This window comes from Falco cherrug, chromosome 10, assembly GCF_023634085.1.
Source record: "Falco cherrug isolate bFalChe1 chromosome 10, bFalChe1.pri, whole genome shotgun sequence".
Taxonomy (NCBI): domain Eukaryota; kingdom Metazoa; phylum Chordata; class Aves; order Falconiformes; family Falconidae; genus Falco; species Falco cherrug.
The window spans coordinates 1,064,422-1,084,934 of NC_073706.1; the positions used below are offsets into that span (position 1 = coordinate 1,064,422).

The 20,513-nt window shown below is 54.5% G+C and overlaps 1 protein-coding gene across 2 annotated transcripts in view; it reads right to left on the reverse strand.

Annotated features, from left to right (window-relative positions):
• Positions 1-7,658, reverse strand: part of DLGAP4 (DLG associated protein 4) — a 157,777-nt gene extending 150,119 nt beyond the window's left edge. Inside the window, exon 1 of one of the 2 annotated variants that reach the window (XM_055721690.1) lies at positions 7,523-7,658. The gene's annotated coding sequence lies outside the window, so the exon portion shown is untranslated. The remainder of the gene's footprint in view (positions 1-7,522) is intronic. The other variant, XM_055721691.1, reaches the window with a different exon arrangement.
• Between the last annotated feature and the right edge of the window lie 12,855 nt (positions 7,659-20,513).

Here is a 20,513-nt window from a genome sequence, read left to right on the forward strand (position 1 = left end):
AGCTGGGAGCTGCCCAAAACTGCCTTCTCTGACTCCTGCCACCGCAGGAGAGAGAGTGCAAAACACTCATTGCCTGTGACATCCCTCCCACCCCACATGCTCTGTGCCAGGGCTCAGCCAGCACCGAGGCAACCACAGCATCATCCCAAACCCTGGGAGCTGGGCTGGTGGCCTCCCCACTGTTCTCTGCAGTCCTCCCAGGTCCCCCGGCAGCTATCACGACTTCTTAGTGCAAAGAGACTCATTAATGAAGTGGAAAAGGAGGAGGAGGAGCAAGCTGAATGGTCTGTCCTAAGGGACAGTACAGCAAGGAGGAGGAGGAGAGCATTCAGCATTGATCTCGAGATACGCAGCCACAAGAGGGAGAGGAAACACTGTCCGGAAGATAACCGGGGGTGGAAAGGATGAGGGGTCCAGCTGGCTAGGCAGCCTGCCTGGGGGGCCTGCCAGCAATGGTGGAAGCCAAAGAGGTGTGGGCAGGAGGACAGCAGAGCAGGGATGCTGTCTCCAGTCACACAGCCACCATCAGCACCCCCATCCACAGCAACCTCCACCAAAAAGCAGCTCACTGAGCCGGCAGGAGGCAAAGGAAGGCCTGCAGAGCCACATGCAGGAGGGCTGGGTTCTGGGAGATACCCATGGCACTGCAGGAGAAGCCTCCGGAAGGCTATCCGTTCCATCTGCACTCCCTGCCTTGGAGCTCAGGTCTCCCCACCCTGCAGGGTACCATCCCTTTGCTGGCTCCCGGCACCCTGGTGTGGCAGCAAGCCCGCCGCTCGCCAGCAGCGGCACTGGTGGAGGAAGGAGGACAGGCTGGGCTGTGTGGGAAGGATATTTTTCTTTAGCATGTCGGTTCCCAGTTTCCAAGCTGTCTCTGCAAAGACCTGGCTGCTGCACTTGTGGGCAGCGCTGCAGGGGAACTGGGGGGTGCGGGCGCTGGGTTCCTCCTGGCCACTGACCCTCAGCCACCAGCCCCTGGCCAGCTTGCCTTGCAGCAGAGGGATGGAGCCCTCAGGTGCAGGTCTGCCTGCATCACAGGTGGGCAGCGCTGGATGCTGCCGGGGAGCAATGGGAGGGGAATGTTTCCCTCCCCAGCTTGCAGCTCTCCAAGCAGAGGGATGGAGACATCAGGGTAGCAGGGGCAGGGGCAACATGGTCAGCAGCTCTACGACAGCTGCTTCTCCAGCTCCAATGCCCCTCATTGTTCTGTGGGTCCCCAGCAGCAACTGTTTCCAAACCTAGGGAGCCCTGGTCTGCAGCAACCTCCCATTCCCATGCCACACGGGGGGCTTGGCTACCTGTATATCAGAGCCCACGACGTTGGCCTCCACTGCTCCTGTGCTGGGCAGTGGCAGGGCTGCTCTCCTCTACTCATGCCCTTCAGGGCACAAATCCCACAGGTGGACCCAACTGACCCACTGCATCCAGGACTCCCATGCCTGGCCAGCCCCAGGAAACGCCTAAAAAACTCATCGGGAGCTTAGGTGCCCCTATTCCTGTGCAGCCCTGCTGCGCTGCATCCCATCCCAGAGGGTACAGACACCTTCAGTGAGCATCACCCTCTCATGCTGAGCTGGGGAGGACACTGGCCATTGTGCCGTGGTGGGTCTGTGTGCCCATGCACCTCCAGCCTCCAGGGCACCCAGCATGCTGCCTGGAAAGCATAATCCAAACAGGTGCCTGGCATGAAATTGGTTCTCCCATCCCAGAGATCTGTACCCACAGCAAGCAGGTACTAGACAGGGAATCGCACCAGTGTTCATGAACTGACAGGCTGAGTAACCCTTTGCACCTCAGCAGCTGAAACGCTTCCTCAAGACGGTGCTAGAAGGATTTGGTGAACTTTAGCCGCTTCCCAAACCAGCAGCAGTGTCCAGCTGAGAAAAAAGGAGGGTGGGTTATTTAGAAAATAACAGGCTGACCCTTTCTCATCATTTGGAAAATTGCCTTACTGTTCAGAACACGAAAATCACTGGAAAAGGGACCCTGTCCCTTAAACTGTGTCTACTCAGTCCCAACATCAGCCCCAATCCCCGGCTCCCTCAGCAGATCTGCCCCAGGAGGAGGGTCTCCAGAGTCCGGGCTGCTCCCACCAGGCTCAGTGCTCCCCAGGGTCTCATCAGGAGCTGATGAGAGATACCACCACCCCTGCAGTTTAGGTCCAGCCAAGCCTGAGTGCAAGGCAGCCAGTCCCAGCAGGCACGGGTGATAAATGCCTGGCTGAGGTGCCCATCTCAAGGACTTGCCCAAGTCCATGAACCCGCAGCCGAGCCGCCAGAGCAGTCATCCCCTTGTGCCTCTATGCTGTGGGAAGGATTAATCGGTCAAAGAAATGGTGAGAGTCAACTTCATTCCTGCAGCAAAGAAACTGTGCCATTAAAATCCTCTCTCCTATGACACACACTGAGCCTATTTCAGTAATAGTTTGGCATGGGAATAACATTACTGAGCTTATAAATACCTCGTGGGGTGCTGCTCTGCTGATGGAGCAGTAGGACGTAGCCCTTGCCCACCCCGCTGCCAGCCCCGGCAGCCTCCTGGGGAAGGCACAGCCATCACCACCACTGGAGCTGAGGGTGAAGGGTAGGACACGTTACAGCAGGGCTGTCCCAGGGCAGCCCCACAGGAGAGCTAGGGGCTGGGAGGGGAGCATGGTTGATGGGAATGGGCAAGAACTGGGTCAGCCCTGGAGACACCAGAGGGGATGGAGCTGAGCCAGGGGGAGGATGGAGGTAAGGAGGAGGTGGAAAGCATTAGCATCTAGAGGATGTTTCCAAAGCAAATGGCAAGGGTCACTGTGGCTGCAGCCAAGGCCTTTGTTCTGACTCAAACCAGCCTGAAACATGTGGTCACCCTGTCTCTGTCCTCTTCACAGGGTACCCCAGGTGCAGAGGGGTGTCTCACATGAGAGGAGGTAGGAATTGAGGCTCTTCAGGGCACAAGCTGATGCCCTGAAACATCCCGGGGACATTCACTGTACACCCTTCCCAGCCCACGTGGCACAGAGGGAAGCTGCTCCCTGCGAAGCCCTTGGCCATCAGCCAGGCCATCCTGGGCACTGAATGTGAGAAATCAATGATCCATCTCCAGTGCCTGCTCCTCTATCAAGGCCCTGCGACAATGTGGATGAAGAAAACACCCTGCCACATCTGAAAGGGACAGCAACTGGCGGGGAAAGGGTGGGGAAAGGGTTCCAGCACCCCAGCCATGCCGGCCAGGCCAGCCACCTTCGTAGCACTGCCAGCCAGGGGAATGGCAGGAGCTGCAATGCTGTCACGCGTTTGTCATCTTGCAAGGGAAATCGTGTGGGTGGCCCCTGTCCTGCGAAGACACGTTGAGACAAATAGCTGAGAGATTTGGATATTAAATACTTGATGCAAGGGGACTTTCATGACACTCGTCACAGGTCTCATACTGCTCCTCCTGAGCACAGAGTTAAGCCAGTACAGAGTAGTTTTAATACTCCTGCCTTATACATACTTTATGCACACACCGAGTTGCCACCTACCTTTCCTGCTCACCAGCCAGACCTCTGCCTACCTGCAAGTGTTAACACTGTTCTCCAAAGCTGCTGGGTCCCTCCCACAGAAACAGCACCAAGTCCTCACCAACTGGTCTGTGGGCAGCATGGGGGTGAAAGGGCACACCAAACCCACAGGCACCTGCCGGAGGCCTGAAGGAACAGGGTCCCACAACGTAAGAGTCACCCAAGGGATGCGCAGAAGGGTCTACGCTCCCCCGGGAATGCAGGAGCCAGATGCTGGGGACATCTAAACCATCTCACAGCCAGCAGAGAGTAGGTTTGTGGCTGCTTGTCACAACACACACACACGCCCATCCCCAGAGGCATAAAACCACCAAGATCATCATAACCGCTCTGGAAGTTGTACAGCGCTTCCTTCAAGCAGCTGGAAAGCTCTGCAAAGAGCTGCAGTGAGCCAGGCCTCATTTGGGGAAAGCTCTCAGGAAAGGTAATTTTTCTGACAGCCCATGGTCCAAACCCACCGATAGCCGTTAGAGCTGGGAAAGGCTGACGTCTATGAGAGCCTGCCTGAGCAAAACCTGAGCTGGCATGTTAGGGTTCAGCCTCACAGGAACTTTCCCTGTGCAACGTCTCTGCAAGCAAGAAGGGGCTCAGGACTCCCTTCCTCTTGCACATGTTAAACCATAGCACAAGGTCACACAAGGAGCCCACTGAAAACTCTGTGAATACTTGCACAGTTCTTGTAACCAAAGACACTACCCACAGAGGAACTCGGCTAGGCTTAAAAACAAGACCTGTAAGCAGACACGAATTGTGAAACACAGATTATCTTCTGCAAAGCATCATCACTTTTATGCCATAGACAGTAGGACACACCAAGTCCAAGCTGCAAGAGGTCGGTGCAAGTCTCAGGGAGTGTCATTTTGCCAAAGCTCTGCTATCACGTAGCCAGCTTTCGGCAAGACACAGTGCCCCGAACAGTGGCTCATGCCGAGGGCTTCCCTCGGATCCCCGAGCAGAGGAGCTGAACCTTCACTGGCATTTATTCTGCATAAACCTAAAAACAACCTCCCGACAATCAAGAACAACCAAGCAGACTCCCTGCTCCAAACAGCTCTCTCCAACCACCCCAGCCATGCCCTGCGATCTGCCTACAATCCCTTTGCTTTCAGTAAGTAAAACTGGAGTCCCCCTCACACACAGCCTCCCCATGGGAAGGGTGGGTGGTGTCTCAGCCCAGCCTAGGGTGACTCAGCACACCTCACCATGGTGCAGGAGACCAAAAAGGCTGCCCAGGGCTGCAGAGCTCAGAAGGGACTGCCCGCTGCCTCCAGCCCCAGGCACGGCTGGCCGGAGCGCTCGGCCAGCTGTGGCTTCAGCCCTGGGTGTGACTGAGCCAGGCTGGAAGACGGCGAGAAGAAAAACCATGATGAGCTCTGCGCTCAAAATCAGCACCTTGAACCCTGTCCAAAAACAAATCGGAAGTCAGCACAGCTTCTGGCAACCAGGTGCTGCCTCGCCTGTGGCTGACACTGCTAAGCACAAGCTGACAACTTTGGCCTGAGCCACAGGCAGCAGAACTGGGGACGCAGGTGGCTGCCATGGTACAGGGGTCCTCCCAGGGACACTTTCTTGCAGACTGCTCCCCTCCTCTGCAGATGAGGAAGGGATGATGTGGACACTAAGGAAAGCAGGCTGCCATCTGGATCCAGGACTATTCATCTCTGACAACGGCACTAGCGGCTCAGTGCCTGGGAGAAGTCTGATTGTGGAACAATTAGAGGGGACACAGCACGTTCATTCCTATCCATGCTGCGCCGCTATTACCCAGACAGAAAATAAAGCCTCATTTTTCATGCAAAGATGCACAATGGTTAACATGAGAAAAGCTTGCCTGGGAGGCATGCAGGTATCAAACCAATTTCAAAACGGGTCTCCAATTACTACTCATGTTTATTTGATTTACATTTTTTTCTGGCTTGCCAGATGTGTATGCTCCAAGGGTGAAATTCAGCCCAGCGCCATTGGACTGGCACGAGGGTGCAAGAAGGTGCAAAAGTCTCCTGCTGCAGAGTGGCATGTTTCCCTTGAGCTGCTCTATTCCTTCACCATTTGCAGCCATGCTTGAAACTGTACCGGTACGTCATGTACACCAAGACAGGCGAGGGAGCCGAGCTGCTGCGGAGATCAGAACTCGGTGTGCACACACCAGCTGCCGAGCCTGGATTTGGAAAAGCCCCATTTTCCTGCTGGTGTAAGAAGCAGCCCCATGTCTCAGGAGCAGGAGCGGCGGCTCTGACCAGGCATTAGCTTCCTGCAGGAAGCCTCTGGGCTGGCTCTGCTTTGTGCTTGCTCAGAGGAGAAGCAGTCGGAGGAGGATTCGCGAGGCTCTGAGAGTCCATTTTGCAGGAAGCGTTCCAAGGTGCCCAGGTCCGGTGGGCTGCCAGTCCCCGCGCATCTGCATGGACGCGCCTGCTCATGGCACAGCAGGTGCCAGCCCTGCACCAGGATGGTGGCACGGTAATGGGAAGGTCACCAAGGCTCAGATCCTCAAAGGCAAATTGGTGCCAAACTCCAATCGAAATGACGGCAACAAGGCTCTGAATCCTGCTCCTGCCTGGGCCTCATCCTGGACCAGAGCTTCTTAACTGCGTCATGGCAAAGGACTGTAGGAGAGTTTGTTATGTGGCATCTCTCTCCTGGAGGGAGACTGTCACGTGGGGGGACACTTGTTTGCCCCTCCAAAAGTCTAATGTGAGTTTAATAACCCAACTACCACCTCGGGGCTGATCCACGCCACTGCTGCAGGGAGCCTGCATCCACACAGGAACCGAGGGCACTGCCCTGCCTGGTGCAGCCAGCCGGCTCCATCTCCCTGCAGCCCCTCTGGCTCTGTGCGACCTGGTGCAAAGCAGGAGCACCTTTACACGGGCTGGACCTAGCAGGCAGTGGGGGCGAGGTTCAGCCTCGGCAGGGCAGCTCTGCCAGTGGGCACAGCCTGTGTGTGCAGCACAGCGGGGCCCGTCCCATCCCAGGGAGAGGAGAGGGGGACACTCACGGCCCAAAGGAACGGGGGGACGGGGGACGGGGAGGGGACAGCACACAGCCAGAGGCAGGAGGGCCCTCGCTCAGTGCCAGCAGCTGCTCGGTGAGACAGGGGACAGACACTCAGAGGCGGGCTGGGGGAGGCAGCAGACCCTCTCCCTCGGAGGGGCCAGGCGCTCCCATGGGACACCGTGCCCCTGCCCGGGAGGGAGCGGGCAGCCCCGGCACACGGGTGTGTGCATCGCCGCTTTCCCCACACGTGCCTGCTCCCTCGGCCGCGCTGGCATGTTCCCACACCCACAGCAGCCCCCAACACACACGCACCCCCGGGCTGCACCCGCGTGCACGCGCCCCGCACACGCATGCAGCAAGCGGCGCACACGCAGGCTCGGGCCGGGGATGCTCCCGCACGCGGGCTCAATGCGGCTGGCACGCGCGCGGGGACGGGGACACGCTCCCCCCGCACCCTCGCGCCGGCGGGGCGCCCCCCCGGGCACAGCGCTCCGGCTCCGCAGTGGGTCGCGCACACACGCGCGCCCCCGCAGCCCGGGGCTCTGGCACACGCACGCACCCAGAAGCGAAGCGCGGCTCCCGGGGAGCTCTGCGTGGCTCCGGCCCCCCGGCTGCGCATCCCCCGCACGCCGCAGCCCGCACCGCTCCTCGGCCTCCCGCTGCCCCGTCCTCGCCCTGCGCACGGACACCCGTGGGTGCGGCGGCCACGCCCCCGGTGGGTGCGGGACACGCACACGCACCCGGCTCCGCAGCCGCTGAACTCCTCGTTGGCCGCCCCAGCACATCCAGCCCGGCCCCAGCCCCCCGAGCCCTTCCGCCCCCCGCCCAGCTCGGGCCGGCTCCACGCTGCCCCCCCGGGTCGCGCCCCCTCCCACCTCCCCGCGCTGCGGCGGGGCGGCCGCGGCCCCCAGCCCCGCGGCCCCCAGCCCGGCCCGTCGGTCCGGCCCCGCCGCAGCCCCCCGCGGCCCCCGGCCCGCTCACCTCGGTCCGCGGCGGCAGGAGGCGGCGCCCGGGCCGGAGCGGTCCCGCGGCGGGGCAGCGCCCGCTCCTCGCAGAGCCCCGGCGGCGGCGGCGGGCTCGGCGGGGGGCCCGGCTCGGCTCGGCCCGGCCCGGCCCGGCCCCGGCCGCTGGCCGGCCGCCGCTGCCCCCCTGCCCGCGGCGCGGTCCGGCCGCCTCGCCCCTATGCGGAGGCTCCAGCAGCACCGAGGCGATGCCCATTCATTCAGCTTGTCCCCCGCAGCCCTCCCCTTCCGCCCCGCGCTCCCAGCCTCCTGGATGGAGGTGGCGAGTGATGCTGCAGCGGTACCCAGAGCCCCCGGAGAGTACAGTGCGGAGAGGAGGGAGGGAGAGGAGGAGGAAGGAGAGCAGAAGGAGGGAAGAGGAAAGCGAGGGAGAGGGAGATGGCTGCCCCCAAAACCAGAGCTGGATCTGGAGAAGACTCTGGGATTTCCACGAGGAAATCAGGGCAGGGAGCCGAGCGGGGCTGGCACAGCACCCCAGCACAGCACCCAGGGATGCTGCGAGGGTGGCAAGGGCAAGCAGAAGCCTGGGGACCCAAGGGCGGTGGGCACAGCCCCACACACGACCAGAGCAGTGGCAGGGCTCCCCTGCAAAACCCAAATGTACCCCTCCTGTAAGTCAGGGCTGGCATCAGCCAGAGGGCCACCAGCTCCCCCAGCCAGGAGCTCAGCCTTAAGGACATGTAAAGCTCGGGGGGCACCTTTTGCCCATGTGGTGAACCCGGTGTGCAGAGTCTGCACCCTTGGCCCCACACCTGCCCTTGCAGCCTCCCAGCTTTGCCATCCTCAGATGGGGCTCCTCCACCCCCCTGCGCAGCCAGGGCCCCCTCAAAAGGCACTGGAGTCCACATGTCCTGAGCCCCAAGATAATGCACTGCAAACCACATAAAAATTTCTCAGCTTTTCCTAATCTGGGTCTTGCTTAACCCTCTGGAAAATAATCCACTGACCATCTGCCACAATGATTTTCATTTACAACCTTGCACAAATTAGGCTCAACTGTTCACTTCTCTTTTGCCCGTGGCTTTTGGTCATTCTATTGCACATGTGTCCTCTTCTAGGCACCAGCTCACCATGGGCTGGGGCATAACCTTGCCAGGCCTGGCAGCCAGTACTGAGCTGCAGGCAAGCGTGCTTGCTCCTTACACTTCCTCTGATCTTCTTAGGATGTTTTGCTCCTAACCAGGTGGCAGACATTCCCCGATACCCCTGTCTAGCCTGCCTGACCCCTGTAGTCCTCTCCTGGGGAGAGATGAGGAACCTGTCTTAGGGAACAGCCCCTCCATTCAGATGCCCCTTTGAGGTATGTGCAGGACACGAAAGGAGCTTTGAAGTACTCTGAGCAGATGGGTCCATGCAGGATGCTGAGCAGCAGCTCTTGGACTTCCACCTGCCAGGGAGTCACAGCCTGGCCTCAGGCAATTCAGGTGTCTGTGGTTTCAGAGGTGATTGATTGCTAAATCACGAATGCTGCTCTGAGAGGCCTGACCAGGATTGCTCCATGAGAAAGTGAGGTGTTCAGAGAGGTAAGCGGTGGTCATTTCTAAAAAATAATGCTGCAGCCTCTCTGCATCTCCATTAAAGCTTCGGAGTCAGGCCTGAAGGGATGAGCATAAGATGCTACGAGCAGCTATCATGGTTAGCTTCTCATCACTTTGCCCTAGTGTTTGTGCAAATGGAAAGCTTGGTTTTCCGGGGAGGAGGCTTCATTCTCTAAGGAAAATGGAAATATACAGATTATTTTTTTTCCTTCCTGTAGCAGATTCAGCAAAAGTGCAGCTGCCTTCAGAGCCTTGAATGCAGAACTGACCACTCATTGTGGTTCAGTTCATCCCTAAGGGGAAATGACCAGGCAGAGAGGAACAACAAGCCCCAGTTGCTCTCTGCACCCTCTGAAGTCTTTCACAGCCCAGGCATTTCCCTCTCCCAAGTTTCAGGGATGCCTGGCTCCCTTTGCAGGGCAATGAAGGTTACTCACATGCTTTCAAAACCCCTCCCTCAATGCCTATCAGCTTCAAAATATTTTTTCTTCTTAAATTTAAGTTTGGCAGGTTATTTGTTAATGATGGAGACTGGGGCCCAGAGGCATGGGGACAAAAGAGAGCAGAGGCTGAGAGAATGGCTTGCTTTGAAAGGCACCACACTGCTGCAGAGGCACAGTGCATTTCATCTCTGTCAGAGGCAAGAGGGCTTCTGGATCCCAGTGGCCGGACCAGTCAGTCTTGAATCTTTTGTCTTTGGGGGGCAATGTCTTTTCCATCATCCTGCCTGTTCTACAGTCCTCCTGAGCCTTATGTCAGTCCCAACTGTCTGAAAGGAAATGAAGACAAAGGCATGAATAATGCTGTTTATTGCTGACTTTACCACAAGTGTATGCCTGCTCCTCAGAAAAGCCACTCAGTGTCTGAAGAAGTCTAGAGGCGGGTGCAGCGCCCAGGGTGATGAAGAGTAGCCCTGGCAGGCTGGCACGCTCCCCTGTTGTGTTTTTAGTTAGCAACCCAGCAAAGTGCACGTGGAGGAATAAGATGGTGGGATAAGGAGAGATATCAGGAATGAAGGGCAGCTGGGGAGGTTTGTCAGAAAACAGCCCAAAACCTCACTTCTCATGTGTACAGGAGTCAAGAGGGGACTTGGATGCTAGTAGGAAAGCTGCAGGCAGCTGTAGAGGCTTTTCTGAGTGAAGATAAATGGCTCCCATTCCTGGTGATAAAGGAGGGGGAATCAAGGGGGCATAGAAAGAGGTGACACATTCAAGGCAAAGGGGAAATAATCTTTCCAGGAACCAATATGACAAATATTCGTTAACATGGCTGTTGTTGTCAGGCCAGAGAAAAGAGTGGAGCAGTAACCAAAGGGCAGCACACCTGAGCCCAGGTAAGTATTTTAGCCGGAGGAATCCATGTGAAAGGCTTTATGTGAAAGCAGTGTACGGAGAGAATGTGTGGGACTTGGGCATAGCTGGGACGAGGAAGCTAAGCTCAAGGTGGTGCAGAGCAGTGTGGCATGGAGGTGTTGTCTGCTTGGAGAGATGGGGGAAGGCTTTGGTGAGAGGTGATGAACTCGGCTCGCTGTGCTGAAATTGGGCTGATGGGCTAGACCTCCACCAGGAAACGTCAGCCAGGCTGGCTGACTTTTTTGGAAAGAAAGAGACAAGTCTGGCACAGCACAGTAGATCTGAGAGTCACCATAGAGATAGCGGTTGGAGTTAGTGGGTGGTGGAGATTACCCAGAGACAATGTGTGAGAGAAGAACAGAAAGGGCTGAAGGACAGGATGCTGTGGCCATCCAGCAGAAGAGGGAGGCAGGCGTAAGGAAGAGTCAGAGAAGCAGAGGTGAGAAAGGTAGGCAGAAAACCAGGGAAGAACATCAGAAAAGCTCAGAAGGACCAACCTTCTAAGCCAGTGTGGCTGAATGTGTGAATACCAGGAGAAAAATCAAAGATGAAGGACAAGTGTAGCTTTGAAACTATTGTGAGAAACCTGGACACAGGACTCTGTGCTGAGCAAGTGGGACAAAGGACAGAGGCAGTGTGAGTGTAGAGGGGGAGGAGGAGAAGGCCTGGGAGACGGGGCAGCAATCTGAGGGGATTTCTCCCTGATTAGAGGTGTTTGTGCTGTAAGCCTGAGGGACCCTAGGACAGGTTAGGGAGAGAGCAGAGCAGAGAAGAGGGAGGGTGTGAGGTGGCTCCCTCTCCATGGGAGGGAGGGGATGGGGTTGCCAGGAGAAACAGAGAAGGGATCCAGGAGAGTCCCACCAAGGTGGCAGGGGAGATCCATTTCCACAGAGCAGCAGAAGAGGATGAGGGTTGAAAAGTCAGGATCTCTTACATCCCTTATGAAGATGGTGGCAGGGTGCTGTGTAGGAGGCCAATTCACTGAAATGGAGTCATTTAGGGAGAAGGCAGAACCAGATCCAAAAGGAACTGTTTTGAGTAGAGGAGCTTGCTTGAGTTTGGGACTTGCACTGTGGCACTGTATGAGCAACGGGCACTTGGAGTGTGTGAGAACAAAAGCCACCCTGGTCACACAAAGGCCCTTCTATTTCAAGTTTTAGCTTCCTGGAGGTTTAGCTAGTGAATGGCTTTGCAGCCTCCAGGACAGTCTTTGACTTTTGTTTCAATTCCTCGGGGACTGGATTACTCCAGTCCCCAAGGGTGACATAATTTGTCAAAGATGCCACTGAACATTTCAGTCATACTGGAACCAAATGTTTGCTGCCAACAGGAGAAATGCCAACAGCTTGGCTTTGCATGGGAAGCAAGCAAAGCTGGGGAAGGACTGGAGGACAACATATGAAGAGAGACATCGGAGGAGAAGGAGTAAGTGGGGCGGCAGCATAGAGCGATGGATGCAGTGCTGAGCATGTACAAAGCAATATTGGGGCTGTCGAGTCTATAGAACCCTGAGACAAACAACCAGGACTGACTTAGGACCTGGGTGAATAAGGAGGAGACACAGCGGACCCAGGTGAGGTTGTTGTGGGGGGGCAGCCATCTGTCTGCAGGGTCCAGACCCCAGTGCTCTCAGACACGTGGAGGGACAGAAAAGGGGAGATGCACTGAACACAGGATGGGTTGGCATCCCCCAAGCTCGCGAGGCTCTGAGCTGATGTGGCTCTTCCAGTGAGTGCCTACAACCCCCTGCACATTCGGGGTGCTGCAGATACCTCTGGAGACCACTGAGGTGTGAAAGGCCAGAAAAACTGCAGTGGGCTGTAAAAGATCAGAGGTGCACGCACAGCATGGTGCAGACCTGCACCTCCCAGCCAGGCAGAGGGCAGGCCTGGTTGGCTTTGATCTGTCAACAAATCACTCGGAAGTCAACTCTTCTTCTCTCTGCTCCTTGCTGAAATCAAAGACTGGTGAGTAACAGCCTGTTAACTTAGCCACATGCTCAAATCCTCAGCCCTGATCTGCCTGTGCTCTCTCTGTCCTGCTCACAGAAAACATCTCCCGCTGCCCCTGCCTTGGTCTTAGGTGGCAGCTCTTACAGAGCCTGTCTCACCAAGAAGGAATGGTCTATCAGACCAGCCTCTGCTACCCCGTGTCATTAAATTCCTCCTGACCAGGTAATGGTTCATTCCAGGCAGTGTGCTTCCCTGGAGGCTTGGAGTCCACGCTCTCTCTGAGGACAGATGGGGTGGCGATTTCATGGGCACCTACATGCAGATTACGGGTCTCTTCTCCTGAACAAGCTGGAGACCATCAGCATATCTGAGGAGAGACATGTTCCCCATAGACAAGGTGCATCACCTGTAGTTGGTGATATCTTGGAATAAAACACATCCCGTGCCCTACCTGTCAGAGAACATACAAAGTAGAGCACATCAAGAACTGAGCACCCAGAAAGGTGAAAGAAAAGTGAAAGACCCACTCAGTCAGGGTCTCGCTCTCATGTCTGCAACGCACCGAATTTGATTCAATACATGATGAGCCGAGCAATACGCACAGCAGGGCTGACAGTATAAGGCCATATCTAGTTATCTGAAGAGATACCAGGGAGGAAGGCTGAGGAGTAATGAGATAAAACTGAAGGAAAGAGCTTAGTAAGATTCAGAAAGAAGCTTAGACACTTATGGAGAAGAGGAGCATCTGCAGTGCCATTAGGCAGAGAGGGAAGCAAACAAGGGACAGCACACCTCCTGCTACAGACCATGAACTTCTGACCAGCCCAGATCCGGCCGCCACAAGACAGGACTGCACAGTTACCCACATTAAGAGCATATAATGACTTCCTTGGGACCATTTGCCATGAGCTGCTGTTGGACACACATTATCAGACCAGACAGGCCATCGATCTACTCCAGTGTAACTGTTGGCACATTTTTACAGCAGGAAACCATGGCTCAGGCACCAGGAAAGAGTTTCTGATACTGTCCAGCTGTTCTTTGAGGGGTACCGATACGCTTAGTACCTGCAAAGCCCTGCATAATATTCTATGAGATACGAGTCTGTACTAGGAAAGGAAGAGGGAAATGAGTACAGCAGCTCCAGCCTTCCTTCCCTCCTGGGAGCCCACCCTGCACCACCGCCAACAGGAGCAGCTTCACCCACGGCCGCTGAGCCAGGCAGCTGCAGCCCCTTCTCCTGCCAGCCCGGGCAGGGGAGGCCAGAGGTGCAAGGGCCGTGCAGGGGGGAACATGCTGCATCTGCCGCACCTCCGACCCGCAGGACGGCCCACAGATGCCAAAGCTTTGCAGGGCTCTGCTCCTAGAGACTCTCTTGCTGCTCTGCTCTGCTGCCAGCCTGGCTGAGGAGTTGTAGGGGAGGTGCTGCAAGCAAGGAAGGACAAAACACTGTTTTGCAAAGAGTGCAGTGAGTCAGTCGGCTAATTCAAGGCAAGAATCTCTTCCAGAAAGGAAAGATAAGGAGGGAGCTGCTTGTTCTGTAAGGATGAGGCCAGGGAGGCGGTATGGCAGCATCTGCAGAGCTGCGCAAGTGTCTCTGTGCTCCCTGCCTCCTGCTGCATTTTGTTCGTGCGGGCTGCAGCTGCACACTGCCATTTGCCCACTGCACAAGGGGCCAAGTCCTCAGGCTGTGGCAAGTCCTGAGCCTGAACCACAGAGAGTAGCCAGGGCTCCATTCAGCCAGGGAGCCCCACTGCAGTTTCAGAGTATCCCATTGGCTCCGATACCGACTTTCATTCCCACATCATTTTACATTCAGTTTCTGCCACTCCAGCAGTGCTGGGGGCTTGCAGGGTCCTGAGTGAGCCACTCTGCCTTGGTTTCCATCTGGCTTAATGGCTAACTTACCCACCAATGAGTGCCTGTGTGTTGAACGGTGAAGTGGCCCTTTCTGAGGCTTTAAATACAGCAGCGAGGATGGACGCTGGGTACCTACATATCACAACTGAGACAATTTTCTAGATGCTTGTTGCTTGGCAGCCAACAGCTTAGAAATGTCAATTTCTAAATAAAACCATGCACCCAAAATCTACACACCCTCCCCAAAATCCAGTATTTTTATACACTGCTCTCAGCTGCAGTGGGCATGGTAATAGCTCTCAGCATGTGAACATCCAGGAATAAGCCACGTTTCTGCCAGGGAGGATGCAGGTGAGATACATGCACCAGCCAAGCAGAAGTGCATTCGATTAAAAAAACAGATGCAACCTGATAAGAAAGGAGGTTGAGGATGTGACCCAGAAATAGAAATGAGGAAGGCTCCACTGGAGCACGCAACAGCCACAGCAAAGCCCGTGTGGTAAGCACAAAAATGACAGCAGCATAATGTCACTTTCTCACGTGCAATGTAAATGCCAGGGCAGGGACCTGGGGACAGGCTGCATGAAGGAGCTGACAGCCTCACCTTGCCAGGGCAGCATCTGCACTCAGAGCCAGCCTGGTAGCGTTCCCTCCCTGCGTACCTGTGTCTTCTGCAGCCAGGATCCTGTGCCGGTGACTGGCCAGTGCTTGCTAAAAATGCAGTTTCCTTATAGGAACTGGTGTTTGCAACACCAGGAAGCTGGGTCCAAGGGCAAGCTGGTATGTCCAAGGTAGCATGTCTCTCACCCAGCCCGGCTCCTGGTTCTGCTTGGGCAGGAGGCACAGTAAAGCCAGACCCCTGTGGCACCAGTCCCCTGGCAGAAGCAGGAGGTAATCCCACAGTAAGGTCTAAGCGGGGAAAAACTCAGCATCACTCACTAAAAAGTACAATAAGACAAATTACTATTTTTTAAATCCAAGTCATTGAACTATAGATTTGGAGAGGTTAAAAATAATAATTGTTAGCAGTTGTATTTGCTTTCTGCTATATAAACCTTTAGAGTTTGTATTTCTAAGCTCTCACTAGATGAGAATAATGCTGAGGGCGTGGAGGGGAAAGGAGGAGAAAGGTGCTGAGACTCCCCTGGCGCTGTGGCTCTGGGCACAAAAATGTGCAGCTCCCGTGAGATGCTCGGTGCAGCCCCGAGCTGACATGCTGCCGGGTGGGCAGCGGCACCAGACTCTGCTGCGGGCAGCGCCGGCCCCGCCACCGGCTGCGGAGAGTGCAGGTGCTTGCAGGAGCAAACCGCCGCACTGGAAAATTTATTTTATTCTTGGACAAAAGTTTGAAGAGCCTCCTTTTAGCATTTTCTCACAGAATAATTCTGGGTTTCTGCTTCTAAGTGACATTCAATTTCAACATCTGAGCTAGGGATAAAATGAGTATTTTTACAACCTGACTGAATTCAAACCAAAATGCTTAGAAATGATGAAACCATCATCCCTGGAGCAAAGCAGAGGTGGGCAGGCATCTACAGCCACGTTTATGGATTTGGAGCTTTATTTCCCCAGTTCAGACTGGAGGAAGCTTTCCCAAGTCGGCCGCTGGCCGCCCGGCAGCCCCCACAGCCCACCCCTCCCAGCCTGCCTGACCAGGGGCTGCCCAGGGGACACTGCTCTGGACACTGAACCCAGCACACACCCTGGGGCAGGGGCTTCCGCTCTTCTGGGCATGTTTTACCGTGACAAATAGCCTTGGTATAAGGCTAATCTTTTCCATCACATTGCCTGCCTCCCTTCATGCTATATTCAGCTGATCTCAGAAGACGTTTGATTGGCAGGTCATACCTAAGACAGTTTCTTTTAACTTTTCCTGTTACCTTGTAAAAGACATCCTTATAAAAAGGACTTTGATACCTTATTTTCCTCAGATAGAGTACACAACCCTGAGATGGGGGCCAGTGTGAGACATTTTTTCATACAGCTACACCGAGAATAACACTTATTTTGTTTTCCTGAGGGGAAGAAGAGTCTAACAACACTTATGCTGTAAAATCATCCTCTAACTAGTGAGGCAATAATGTTCCATGGTTAACAGTGGGACCTTTTTTTTCTGTCATGTGCATAATGGTCAAACTTAGTTAGTTACTAGTTATTGGAATAATTTAAATCCTCTTTTCCTGGTTCAAATACACAATTACCTTATAAATAATGGGTCAGATCCATATCAGCAAACTTGTTCATTGGCTCCATCTCAGCAAGTGGTGGCCCAGGAGGTGAGTGTCTGGCAGGTGGTGGTGACCAGGAGATGTGTGCTGCTGTCCAGGCTAAGCTGTTAAGGCACATGCCTGCTGCTGGCATCGATGCTGCCGGTGAGAGGTGCTTGCATCATGCCACGCCAGCAGGCATGCTGCGGCTGGGGGGCAGAGCTCGGAGCCTGGGAGGTGTTCCACCTTCATGACTCCATGCATGCTCACGTGGCCACGTCCTGGCTTTGATCCACTCTCATCCTTCAGCATCTTTCAGCCTTTCTATAATCTCCAGATCCCATTCCTGGCCAAAGTAAAGACAAAAAAAATCAATTTGCATCCCCTTTTGCAGGGTACTTCTTTAGGAAAATGCAGCTGGGGAAAGAACCAGCTTTTAGCTGGGGACAAGAGAAATGCAGCTTCCAGGTAAGCATCAAGATTTGAGCTCCCTCAAGAAAAACAGGATTTCCAGGAACTGAGAAGCAGCGAACACAACATGTGGGATCACTGAGCTATCACAGAGCAATTAGTTTAATACCAGTGTGGAGAAAAATCTACAAATGTTACGAGGTACTTTGTTAAATGGGTGGAGAGGTGTCCCATGACTAGGGGTGCTTGATGCAGGGTGGGGGAGTACAGCTGGTCTGAAGGTGCAACATCAGCATCGTGTAGGCTAGGACCTATAGTTAATTATGTTAAAAAGCCAACTATAAGCTTCATAAAAGCTATACAAAAGGCTAATAGAAATAGCTGTACTTTATTTTTAAAATCATTTACAACATGGATCATTATTAGTCTTAATTACCTCCCTGCAGTGTGGCGATACCACATTTTTGTGTTGTTTTTTTTTAAAATTTATTTTTCAGACACAGAGAGCACACAAGGCACATTTTAGAGATGAAATAGAAAGGCCATTGTGGAATGCAGGGAAGGCTGTGGTGTCTCAGGAGCTGAATCACTCCCAGCTCCTTCAGACAGGGCATGGCCGCGGTGCAGAGCTCACTACTGCCTTTCTGACTTCAGCATCCCGGGCAGCAAAGCCGCATTGGGTGTTCGTGCCCTGGAACTCCTGCAGCACAGGGCCTGGAGCTGGCTTTAGCTGTAACTGTTCCCAACAGCCGTGATGCAGCTTGGTCCCGCTGCTGGTGCCGTGGGAAGCCCGAGATGGCTGTGCAGCTGGGGAACCTGCACACTTTCCAGCAATGCAGCTGGGCCCTGCCCCACATGCAAGAAAGGAGATGGTGGAGCCACCATGCACATTGAAAACCACCTCTCGAACACTGGTGGCAGTTCTGTTCTGCTCAGTGCACACAGGAGTCAGACCTGGAGAGAGCTCACAGCCTCCAACTGAAGCTGACACCGACGAGGTTCAAACGAACCTGGCAGGCTGTGATGAAGTGGAGGCAAGAGCTGTGGTACTCCTTGCTGCAGGATGCTGTAGATGCCAAGGGTCTACAGGAATAGATGGAGACTGGAAAACTGCTTGAAAGAGGAATTTGTGAGGGTTCAACAACAACAAGTGTGAAAAAGAAATAAATGAATATAAATGAAATCATCAGGCAGGTTGTTAAATGTCCAGAGACCAGACCTGGCTTGTGAAGTCCCTGAGCTGCAAACACTGAACCATGAGTCTGGAGCAGTGTGGGGAGGAGCCATTAGCCAGTCTCCAGCATTCCTGGCAGGTACTGAGGCAGACAGCAGCCTGCACGGTCCGCAGCCAGCAGCTGTATGGGAGCAGCTCGGCCAGCTCCCAGTCCTGCCTCGCTCACCAGCAGGGCAGTCCAGGGACATTGCCTTGTACTGACATGCAGAGAGGGACAGCCCTGCCTGTGGCCAGGGGCATGTGGGACAGATTCACAGCAGGGACCCAGCAGCCCAGGCATGCACTACAAGAGTTCTGCATCCCTTTATACCAAATCCATCATTTTGAATCTTCAAAACACACAAAAACCCTTAAATCCACACACTGCATGCAAGGCATTGACACCAACAAGAGACTAAAGCCAAAGGAAGAGAAGCAGATTTTTCTAAATTATCTTGCCATTTTCAGTGACATATACTTTTTTTTTCCACTGACAGCCGATTTTTCTCATTTACTGATCATCTGTACAGTTCCTGATGGTAGCAGCTCCAGCAGAGCCCAGCATCCCTCCTGAGCCTCTTACAGAGAAGCAGCGCCTGGCCAAAGCCCGTGCAAGCTTTTGGAGGGGCCACTGAGCTGCAGGGGGCCCCTAGGTGAGCAGCAAGGCAGCAGTGACTTGGGGCTGGCCAGGCATGTGTCCAAGAAATGCAGCACTGCCCACCTGTGTGTGTAATGGGGACACTGGTGCTGTCCCCCTTACAGATTTGTAGCGTCTCGGCACTTTCCCAACACCAGGTACCGCCAGGAAGTTCTGTCACAACCCTGCAAAACAGGAGAAAGAAATGGATGGATCCCCAGCTGCGTTAAGATGGATGGGTTACATCTACCAGCCCGGATTACCTGCTTAGCATATATATGAAAAACCCAGTGGAACAGAAAATGCCAGGCTTGCCTCCTAGCCAGGGAGGCCTGCAGCAGGACACCCCGGCTGCCACGGGGAGCTCGCTGGGGACAGCTTGGGCAAAGGCCACCAGCAAGACTTCTGTCCCGATGGTGCTGCGGACGTTTGGACGGGAGGCAGCGACCACAGCATTGCTCAGGGCGGGAGGAGTAAGGGAGCTGCTGCTTGGGGCTGGGACTGAACCAGTGCATGTGATGCTGTGATGTTGCAGCTCAGGAAGGATGCTCTCCGGATCTTCATGAGCCACCAGAGCAGCCAGAACTGAATTAATGCCACGCAGCTTACCCCAGGCTGTGTGCTGCTCCTCCATAGCATGCGGAGAGGGGAGTGGGTCCTCCAGCCAGCAGTGCCAGAAGGGAGGGACCGCACGGTCCGGGTCTGCTCCCGGGGAGCTCAGGGTGTGCTTGGGATAACACCACAGCCCCCTGATGGAGCTGGGCCCGATATCTGTGGCCGAGGAACAGAATTAGGGCCCAAAGGGAAAGTCAGAGGCTGATCGTGACTCCCTTAGATGCTGTTTTCTGTAATGATGCCATCGGTCCGTGGAGAATCCCAGCACTCTCAACAGACTCCAGCTGCAGGAACCTGCTCCCGCTGTGGGACAGAACCTGGGGAGGGATGCCAGCAGCACCTGCTGCAGCTCCGCACGCCTGCCGCCCTTGCAAAGAGCATCAGCCTCAAGGGAGAGGAAGAAGCACCAATTTTCAGCCCCTCTGCAACAGCTGAGGGCAAGGTGGTCGCAGCCAGGCACAGCCCCGAGGTCCGTGAGCAGCAGGCAGCACCGGGCGCCTGGGCACAGCGTGGCACCGGCGCGGGCAGGGGGTCTTGCCCTGCCTCATCCAGCCGCGGGCAGGCAAGGGACAGCAAGATGGGTGGCACAAGCCGTACCTACTAGTGGCTGAAACTTGGAAACTGCATTTAATAAGAAGCTGTCACATCTTGAAACCTGCATTAATTCTAGCTCATGGGAAAAAACTGCCCTATAAAATGCGCAATTCCAGAACAAATATAATTTGGAAAGCAAAAGTGAAAATTGTGCTTTAAAATGAATATGCAAATAAAATTTAAAATAAAATATTCATCGTTTTCCCAGGGAGACAAGTTGTATTTCTTTACAGTTCTGTCACTCAAGACATGTCAGGGCTGCATAACATGCATCAGGCACATGCTGGGACAGAGGATTCCAGCTCTTACATTATTTTATTCACATTTCTGTATTTGTTTTACATCATTATGAAAAGCTTTTACTTCGCTTTGACTGAAACATCTTATTTTCTAGATCAAAGTGTTTCTTTGTGCTTTAATGAAATACTTCGACACAGTTATTACTTTGTGTTAGTTTAAAATCATTATTTAATACATTGAAAACTGCTGGTCCTCTAATTAGTATGCGGCATACTTTTCTTCCTGTCTTGTTCAAAGTGTCAAAACATTTCACTACAAAACAATTCAATTA